The 10,498-nt window shown below is 37.1% G+C and overlaps 1 pseudogene; it reads right to left on the bottom strand.

Moving 5' to 3' along the window:
- Window positions 1–3,798: 3,798 nt before the first annotated feature.
- Window positions 3,799–4,826, bottom strand: LOC144282079 (trace amine-associated receptor 2-like; annotated as a pseudogene).
- Window positions 4,827–10,498: the final 5,672 nt, after the last annotated feature.

Consider the following 10,498-nt stretch of genomic DNA (forward strand, 5'->3'; position numbering starts at 1 on the left):
CTGATTCATGTAAGTTTGCCTCTGCTCTCAAGAGACCTGAAGTGGGGTATTCAGATCCAGGAGCTCCAACAGAGGAGTAAAGTGCAGAGCCCCAGTGTAATTGCCCTTCTAACTCTCTTTCCTGGAGGATATTGAAATATTCTGTGTATTTTTAATGTCCCAAGTACTTCTCAGGTTTTTTTTTTTTTTTCCCATATGAAGGACTATTTTATATCAGTTTCATGGGAATTTTGGCTTCATTCTGGGAGGATAAGGTAGCAAAGATAAGGTATCCTTCTATATATTAAAAATACACAGATATGTGTAGGCTAAATTAAACATTGGCTGATATCCAAAGGAGGGACAATTGTCTGATTTAGAAAAGATTGCTTTTTAGACCTTGACTCCTGAATGTATTAAGATATTGGTGGAAGAGGGAAGTATTTATTTTTGCTTTAGTGATTTATATCAATTTGACTAAAATCCTTAGTAAGAAAAGCCAATTAAAGTCTCACAAATCTTGAAAAAAATCAGTTCAGTCAGTGGACAAAGAACACTGCGTAAGAAGAGCCAGGTTCTAGTTCCGTTTTTATAACCGTCTGTATAATCCAGGACAGATCATTTAATATGTCTGGGCTCAGTTTTCTCATTTGCAAATTCCTTAAAAATCCTGGTTGTGGAAGGGAGACTACTTTACTAAATCTGGGAAATGATGAAAGCCAGACAGTATATAGGAAGATGTATTACTTCCTTCACTAGCAAACAAGTCAGGATGACTATATTCTGAAACCAAAAAGTGCCATGAAAACCTATAGAAAAAATGATCTGTTTCAATGAAAGGGGACTAACTGAGCAGAACTTTATGGAGGAACTATTTGATGTTTTTAAAATATGGATAGGATATCTAACAAAAAGAAAAGAAGCATTGTAAAAAACTTTATGGTGCACATAGAGCTAACAATTTTTTTAAAGACTTTATTTATGGGAGACACACACAGAGAGGCAGAGACACAGGCAGAAGGAGAAGCAGGCTCCCTGCAGGGAACCCAATGAGGGACTCGATCCCAGCACCCTGGGATCACGCCCTGGGCAAAAGGCAGACGCTCAACCACTGAGCCACCCAGGCATCCCTGGGCTGCCAAATTTTTATCACATCTGTAGGCACCAGCATAAACATCAACCACCATCACAAACATTATCCTTCTGTTAAAAAAAAAAAAAAAGGAAAGAAAGAAAAGAATGTCTAAACCTCTTCAACAAATGTCAGCAAACTTACACCAAGATATTTAGTTTTATTTTCTAAAGTCATATGTCAAAGAATTGGGAGAAAATTTAATAAATATTAATTCAAAATGATTCTACTTTGGGCAGCCCAGGTGTCTCAGTGGTTTGGTGCCGCCTTCGGCCCAGGGCCTGAACCTGGAGACCCGGGATCAAGACCCACGTTGGGCTCCCTGCATGGAGCCTGCTTCTCCCTCTGCCTGTGCCTCTGCCTCTCTGTGTGTGTCTCTCATGAATAAATAAATAAAAATCTTAAAAAAAAGATTCTACTTTACAATAAAACTAAAATCTATTTTGCTTATGTATTTTAGCAATTGGTCTTTTAAAATAAAAAGAAAAAATAAAGATAGGGACATCTGTGTGCATGTGTTCAAATACCAAACAGCATAAACATCAGTATTTCATTAAAAAGAATTACCAAATAGACTCAATAGCATCCAACATACCATATTAGCTTTCATAACTGCATATGGCTTTAATTACTCTCTTCTTGAAAAATTTTTGTTTCCATTTATTTTGTACTTGCAATTTCTTTCACCATCTCAAAGGATCTCTGCCATTTTTCCTCCAGTTAAGGCTATAGGGAGGGACCAACCTATCGGCAGGCTAGCAAGGATGGAAGGTCTAGACCATAAGTGGCAGGGCTATCTTTGGGCAGGTGGGCAAAACTAATATTTCAGCTGATCGCTGAATGGTCGTTGTTTGTGATTTGTGCAATTAAGTAATCAAAGCAGACTTACAGGCAGTTATGTAAACTTCCACAAAGAGGAAAAATTGCTAATCTGTTCATTGATATAGTGTAAAGAAATTAACCAAAAAAATTTTAGTGGAATGCGGTTAACACACACACTAACTAAAATTAAAATGTTGTAAGGTAATATTTACCCTTAATATAAGTGACATATTCTGAGATCTATTTTCTTCTGTTCTTTGCTTTTCATGAAAAATGTCATTTGCAGCCAGTGGTGTACTGGCACCACTCATATCCACTGACAAAAACAGGTTAAATTTTCAGGAATTCTGAAAGCCAGGTGATCTTACAATCATAACTTAAAACCAGCTAAATGTATTTAGCTAAATCAGCTAAATGTATATATACATTATATATATGTATATATATATATATATGAATCAGTTTCATGGAATAATGTAAAGGGCAATATATATACAATATATTTATATATTTGTATGTATATATATACATATATATTTGACATATATATATATTTGACAATTTTCTTGATATATATATATATATATATATATATGAAGAAAGAAAGAAAAATTGTCAAATTCTACAAATCAAAGCTTTCTCTTTCTTTGTTTTTCTTTCTTTCTTTTCAGGGCCAGGTGTTAAATACTTAGCAGCACACCACCAGTTGCAGACCACTAACTTCATTTCATGAGTTATTTATGGATCTTAGTTTACAGTTAAAAGGACACTGAATTAACAAATATATAGTTTCCAGTACCTAGAGCCCCCCCACACTATAAATATTAGTTTTCTTTTTAGCTTTCTCCTCCTACCACTCTAAGATTCAAAAATGTATGCATAAATATTAAGGCAAACAAACAAACAAAACACAACTTTTTGGTATATATTTACATTTATTAAAAATCAGAATACAGGAGCACCCAGATGGCTTAGTCCTTTGGTGTCTGACTCTTGGTTTCAGCTCAGGTCATGATCTCAGAGTTGTGAGATCCAGACATGAGTGGGGCTCCACACTGAGCATGGAGTCGGCCTGGCACTCTCTCTTTCTCTCCCTCTAACCTAACCCCCACTTGCACATGTGTTCTCTCTCTTAAAATAAATAAATAAATAAATAAATAAATCAGAACACCAATCCACAAAATGTGGATGAGTCTCAGGGAGGAAGGAAACACAGAGTAGAAGTCTCCTGCAAATAAATAGAAAACTGCCAGCGGCTGTGGTTAAGATGATATATGTGTGAAATCTGTGGTCTTTAATGTGTGGCTGCCCTTATTTTTTTTAAAGAAAACTTTAACCTCACCACAGTAAAATCTAGTAAAGCTTTAACTCTCTGGTAACCAATGATTGGTTTCTGACAGATTATGCAATTTTTAAATTATTTCTATATTCATTTATCTGTGATTATTAGTTGATGTTTTAAAATATATCTGGTCAGGTGCCAAGGAACAAAAAGCGAATAGAAATAGCACACAAAGTGCTGGTGCTGGTAGGAGGGGGCAGCAGTCATTAAGCTCAGCTTGTGCCCTGATCCCTTCCAACTGGTATAAAAGTCCTGTGTGTTCTCTTCACACCATTCCAGACTTTTCCTCATCTTCTCTTTATCTTTCTTTCTTCTTTTTTATTATACCTAAAAGTAGTGGGTGTATCATGTATTCTGAATAAGAGGGATTTGGAGTTCAAAGAGAAAATTCCTATTTTTTCCTCAAGTCTTAGAAATGAAAAGCTTGCCATGGTAGCCAAAAGCAGACACACACACACACACACACACTTTAAGTGACTTTCTAAGTTCTAGGTTTTTTTCTTCAATTCATTCATACAGAAGTCTATTCGGTTTCTTTTTGAGTAAACAAATTAGTATTATGGAAATGTGAGCTGAAAATTTTACCTGGTAAAATGTACTTCAGTTCTCTTCAAAACCAGGGATAGAAGAAACAATATATTAAGGGATTACATGTGGAGTTAAAATAGACAAACCGTATCAAAGCATCAAACAAAACCACGGGAGTAGAGAAGTCCAGGAATGGATCCAATAAAATTGTGAAGAAACAGGGAAACCAACATAATAAGAAAACACTCATCACTATTCCTAAAGTTTTGGCCACTTTTTTGTCTTTCCTCATTTGATTATTTTGATTTTCTGGCAAGTTATTGATTGTACGAGCATGTTTTCTTGATACTGCAAAAATATTGCCATAAATCTCCACCATCACAGACCCAGGAGTGAAGAAACCTGCCATCAACAAGGTGGTTCCCCATAGCTTGTTGAACATCACTGGGCAGGAACTGGAACAAGCCACCAAGATATCATAGCCTTCTATACCATGGGCGTAGGCCTCTGAGAAGACCACCTAGAAAGCAAATGCTTGGGGGACGGACCAGCAGAGAAGTAGCAACCGCTTAGTGAGGGAAATCGTCATTTTTGTAGAATAACATAAAGGGTAACAGATAGCATAAAATCTATCAATGGCCACAGAGCAAAGATAAAAAAATGGATGGTATGCCAAGCATCAGGTCAAAACTGTAATGAATCTTGCAAAATGTAAACCCGAAATACCAGCAAGTCTCCACCGATCTGACAATACTATAGGGCATGATTGGTGAGTCCCAGGAGGAAACCAGTGACTACCATGGAGAGGATGAGGAAGGTGGTTGGTGTGTGAAGCATCCTGAAGTAGGAAATGGAAATGATTATGGCAAGATTGCCAAACACCATGATGAATATGGCTCCTGCCATAAATGAAAACATAACAGCTTGGACACCCAGTGGTTGTCCAAGATCCATTTTGATATCCTGGGCAAGATCCATTTCCATATGAAGAGCAATCCCATATTTCCTTCAGAAAAAGCAAGGACACATGAAACTTTGTCAGATATATAATATAGGGGGCACCTGGGTGGCTCAGCAGTTGAGCATCTGCCTTTGCCTCAGGGCGTGATCCCAGGGTCCTGGGATCGAGTCCCGTCTGCTTCTCCCTCTGCCTGTGTCTCTCATGCATAAATAAATAAAATCTTTTTAAAAAAGATACATAATGCAGTACATAATACATAAAATAGTCTATATTTTATATAAATTTTCATAGAAAAATATAGAAGACTCAAGGAAGAGATTTAATTTATGCTAAAATATTAGTTATGATCTTTCTCATTTATTTACCTTAAACTTTATTTTCAAGTTCATAGAATGTTAACCTGAGTTTAAATGGTCGTTATTCACTGTATACTTTCCTGGTTACAAATTATATCACTCACATTTAGCAAGCTCTTACCTTATGCCAGGGCCAGAAATTTTAAAAAAGAAGAAAAGTCCAGAAGACTGGAAGGGGAGGTGAAGGAGAAGAGAAGCAACCAATTAATTATCTAATTTATTGTAACTGATGTTCCTTATGTTCATAGAAAGACTGAATATGTATTAGAAAATACAGTCACTTCTTTCTCAAATAAGTCTGGAACAAATAATCAGATTTTATTTAATTGAAGTCTACTGCCTTGTGGGACCAGGAAATTATTTTCACTTGAAAATTGTTTCATTATGTGTTGTGTTCTTTTCATGGTGTCTTTTATGTTGAAAGGGGGAATCACTTAAGGATGTATAATGATTGGAGACATTCGTCTTCAGCCAGGTGTGGAGCTTTGACTAGCATCTCACTAACCAGAGCACCTGAATCAGACACAGGTAGACGCCAAAGGTGGGCCACCCTTGCTTCTGTGTGAGGGGCAAGCACACCTCTGTGGTACTTCTCAGAGCTCTGGTCAGTACAGAACGGGCAAAAATGAAAGCCTGATGTTTTAGTATGGGGGTCACATAGAGAGCTAGCAGCAGACACTAAGTGAGCTTTAGGATGACAGGCTGTCTCCACTCCCTCCCCTTGTTGGCTCAGTATCTTCATTCTGCATACAGAAATTTGCAAAATACCATTTACATGTATATTTCTTAAATTTAAATTCAATTTGCCAACATGTAGTATATTAGTTTCAGATGTAGTGCTCAACAATTTATCAGTTGTGTATCACATCACATCACATGCTCAGTGCTCATCACATCATGTGCCCTTCTTAATGCCCGTCACCCAGTTACCCCATTCTCCCACCCACCTCCCCTCTAACAACTGTTTGTTTCCTATAGTTAAGAATCTCTCATGGATTTTCTCCCTCTCTGATGACTTCCCAGTCAGTTTTCTCTCCCTTTCCCTGTGATCCTCTGCCCTGTTTCTTATATTCTCTGTATGAGTGGAACCATATGACGATTGTCCTTCTCTGATTGGCTTACTTCACTCAGCATGATACCCTCCAGTTCCATCCACATCGAAGCAAATGGTGGGCATTCGTCTTTTCTGATGGCTGAGGAATATTCCATTGTATATGTAGACCACATCTTCTTTATCCATTCATCTTTCAGTGGACACTGAGGCTCCTTCCACAGTTTGGCTATCGTGGACATTGCTGCTATAAACATTGGGGTGCAGGTGTCCCGGCATTTCACTGCATTTGTATCTTTGGATTAAATACCCAGCAGTGCAATTGCTGGGTCGTAGGGCAGGTCTATTTTTAACTCTTTGAGGAACCTCCACACAGTTTTCCAGAGTGGCTGCACCAGTTCACATTCCCACCAACAGTGCAAGATGCTTCCCCTTTCTCCTCATCCTCTCCAACATTTGTCGTTTCCCGTCTTGTTAATTTTCCCCATTCTCACTGGTGTGAGGTGGTATCTCATTGTGGTTTTGATTTGTATTTCTATGATGACAAGTAATGTGGAACCTTTTTTCATGTGTCTGCTGGCCATTTTTATGTCTTCTTTAGAGAAATGTCTATTCATTTCTTCTGCCCGTTTCTTGACTGGATTATTTGTTTTTGGAGTGGTAGATTTTGATAAGTTCTTTTGGAAGGCAACATGCTCATGAATTAGGATAACTTTCCTTTTTAAAGTACATTGGAGAAAAAAGCACTATCTACTACAAAGCATAACATTTAATACTGTAGAGAGTCTTTGGCCATTAAAGATTTCACAAATATCAGACATGACCAGTTACTAATAGACCAAGTGATAGATCCTCAGCACCCATGAGCACCATCACGCATTGAGCAATAACTATTTACTGAGTGCCCACAACACACAAGACATAGTGAAAGAACAAGAAAGCATGAACTAGTCCCTGGCTGCAGAGATTCTACAAATCAGCCGATAAGGCAAAACACACCAACACTTAAAACCTAAATGATTCTGCACCACAGATAAAAAACAACTAGGTCTAGGCAAAATATGTAAAACAAAATATGGACAAGAGAATTTCAGGCTGAGGTAGACAAGAATGATCTGGTGGGGGCAAGACTTTCCATCTGGTTCTCAATAGATGAGTGAAATTTAAACAGAAGAGAGAAAGCTGGTTCCAAGCAGAAGAAAAGCTGAAGAAAAAGCATGAGGTTGTTCAGAAACCTTCGTTCTCAGGGTCTCTGAAACAGAGAAAATAAAGGTTGAGGAGAGAATAGAATGGGAGGAGAGAGGGTTTCTAGTTTCATTGTTGCCCCCTAAACCAGTGGTCTTAGCCAGTAGTCAAGGAGTTTCCCATTTTGTTCTTACATTTAAGTAATGATTTAAAAAAAGAAAAATGATTTTAAAAAATACATAAAACAATTAAGAGAGCTGCAGGATGATGAATGCAGATTTGAAATTTAAAACTTTCTTCAACTGATTCTTTTTTTATTGAAGAATAATTGACATACAAGATTGTATTCATTTCAGGTGTACAAAGTACTGATTTGGTATTTATAAACATCACAAAATGATCCTAACACAAGTCTAGTTATCATCTGTCGTCATGCAAAGTTGTTACAATACTGTTGACTATATTTCCTATGCTGTACATTACATCCCCATGTCTTACTTATTTTTTAACTGGGACATGTACCTCTTAATTCCATTTACTTATTTTGTCCATCCCCACCCTTGTCCCTTCTGATAACCATCAGTTTGTTCTCTGTATCTATGAGTCTGTTTCTGTTTTGTTCATATGTTCATTTGTTTTGGTTTTTATGTTTCACATATAAATGAAATCATTTGGTATTTGTCTTTCTCTGTCTGACTTATTTCACTTAGCATAATACCATCAAGGTCTATCCATGTTTGCAAATGGCAAAGATTCATTTTTTTATGAATGAATAATATTTCAATGTAAATATATATACCACATCTCCTTTACCCATTAATCTAATGCTGCAGTAAACATAAGAGTGCATATGTCTTTATGATTTTTTTTTGTTTTCGTCGAATAAATAGAAGTGTAATTACTGGATCACATGGTCGTTTTTTGAGGAATTTCCATATGTTTTCTATAGTGGCTACACCAATTTACATTCCTACCAACAGTGCACAAGGACTCCCTTTTTTCCACATCCTTCCAACACTTGTAATTTCTTATGTTTTTGATAATAGCCATTCTGACAAGTGTGAGATGGTATCTCATTGTGGCTTTGATTCGTATTTCCATGGTGGTTAATTATGTTGAGAGCATCTTTTCATGTGCCTATTGGCTATCTGTACGTCTTCTTTGGAGAAAAATAAAAATATCTATTCAAGTCCTCTGTCCATTTTTTAATTGGATTGGGGTTTTTTCTTTTTCTTTTTTCTTTTATTTCTTTTCTCTTTTTCTTCTGCTTCTTCTGCTTCTCCTCCTTCTTCTTTTTGATTTTGAATTATGAGTTGGGTTTTGGCCCTCCAACTGATATTTTTGGATGCTAATTCTCCAACTAATTTTAACTGTTGAATCCAAGGCAGTTCTATCCTACTTATCCTTCCTGCTCTGGCGTCTTATCCCCCCTGTGGAGAAATAATAGCCTAACTATTTTATGGGACACATTTTAGCAATGGAATTAAAGATAGAGAAGGAGGAACATGGCTGTTTACAACCATATAGGGATGCTACCAAACTGCATTTCGGATCTCTGCCAGCTAATCCCCCAACTCCTGTTTACAGAAATGACAGATTTATTCCTGAAAGATAGATTTAGCAAACATTTTCACCTAAAAATTTCTAAAGTAAGTACCACTAATTCTCAAGTTACATTCTTTTTAAGCAATTACTATAGGGGTTTCTAATATGCATATAACATTCATCTGCTCCTCCTACATCCTCATAGGAAAAAAAGGAAGAGGAAAAAAACTGAAGGTGAGGAATTTCATTCCCTTTCTTGTACCAAGGTTTTGTGTGTGTGTGTGTGTGTGTGTGTGTGTGTGTGTGTGTGTGTGTGTTTAAGCTAATTACCATTCTTGTTAGCCACCTGTTTACCAGTTAAGCATCAGCATGGAAGAAAATACTGGGAGAAAATGTAGTAGTCAACCGTGAACAACACAAGTTCAAACTGCATGGGTTTACTTATATGTGGATGTTTTTCAATAATCAGTACTCTATTGTAAATGTAGTCTCTCCTCCTAATGATGTTCTTCATAGCATTTTCTTTCTTCTAGCTTACTTTGTTGTGAGAATACAGTACATATAACATATAAAACATGTGTTAATCAACTCTTCATGTTCCTGGTAAGGCTTCCAGTCAATTGCAGGCTACTAGTAGTTAAGTTTGGGGGAACCAGAAGTGTATTTTCAACTTTGTGGGGTGGGAGGGTTGGTGCCCCTAACTCCCAAGTTGTTCAAGAGTCAACTGTACTATAAAATAGAAAGGAAGTTTCTAATAACCTTCAGTATACTCATCAAAAAGCATAGGAAAGCCAAAGAAAACCTTGTAGATTTATATTTAAGTCACTTTACTTTTTTTTTCTTTTAAGACAGGAAAGGAGGGGGGTGGGTCAGAGGGGAAGGGAGAGAGAATCTCAAGCAGGCTCCATGCAGAGTAGAATGCTGACAGTGGGTTAGCAGGGCTCTATCTCACAATTCTGAGATCATGACCTGAGTTGAAATCAGGAGTCAGATGCTTAACCAACTGAGCCACCTGGACACCCCTTAAGTCACTTTACTTCTTAGAAAGTAAAGCTGGGACGCCTGGGTGGCTCAGTGGTTGGACTCCTATCTTCAGCTCAGATTGTGGTTCCAGGATCCAGGATTGAGTCCCAAATAGGGCTCCCTATGAGGAGCCTGCTTCTACCTCTGCCTGTGTCTCTGCCTGTCTCTCCGTGTCTCTCATGAATAATCAAATATTTTTAAAAAAGGAAGTAAAGCTAAAAGAAACAAATAATTTCATTTTAATGAAAATGGCACACACATAGTATTCTCATGCTAAAGACAACTCTGTGACAATATATTTTAAGATTTAATTGCAAATTTTGTGATCATGGTTTACTGACTTTGATATTATGATCATCCTACTGCCCATTTTTGGAAAGTCATACTCAATCCTTCTAAGCTTCAAATCATAGGACATGAGCTGACCTCCCTTTTGTCTAGAATTCAGGAACCTTAATTAGCAAATCAACTCTAAGAACTCTAAGAAAGTTCTTTGAAACACATAGCATGATGCATACATTAGTATATGTCTTCCTCATACCCTCACCATAGAGCAGGGAGGGGTACAGCAGAT

This window comes from Canis aureus, chromosome 1 (genome assembly GCF_053574225.1).
Source record: "Canis aureus isolate CA01 chromosome 1, VMU_Caureus_v.1.0, whole genome shotgun sequence".
In the NCBI taxonomy this organism is placed as follows: Eukaryota; Metazoa; Chordata; class Mammalia; order Carnivora; family Canidae; genus Canis; species Canis aureus.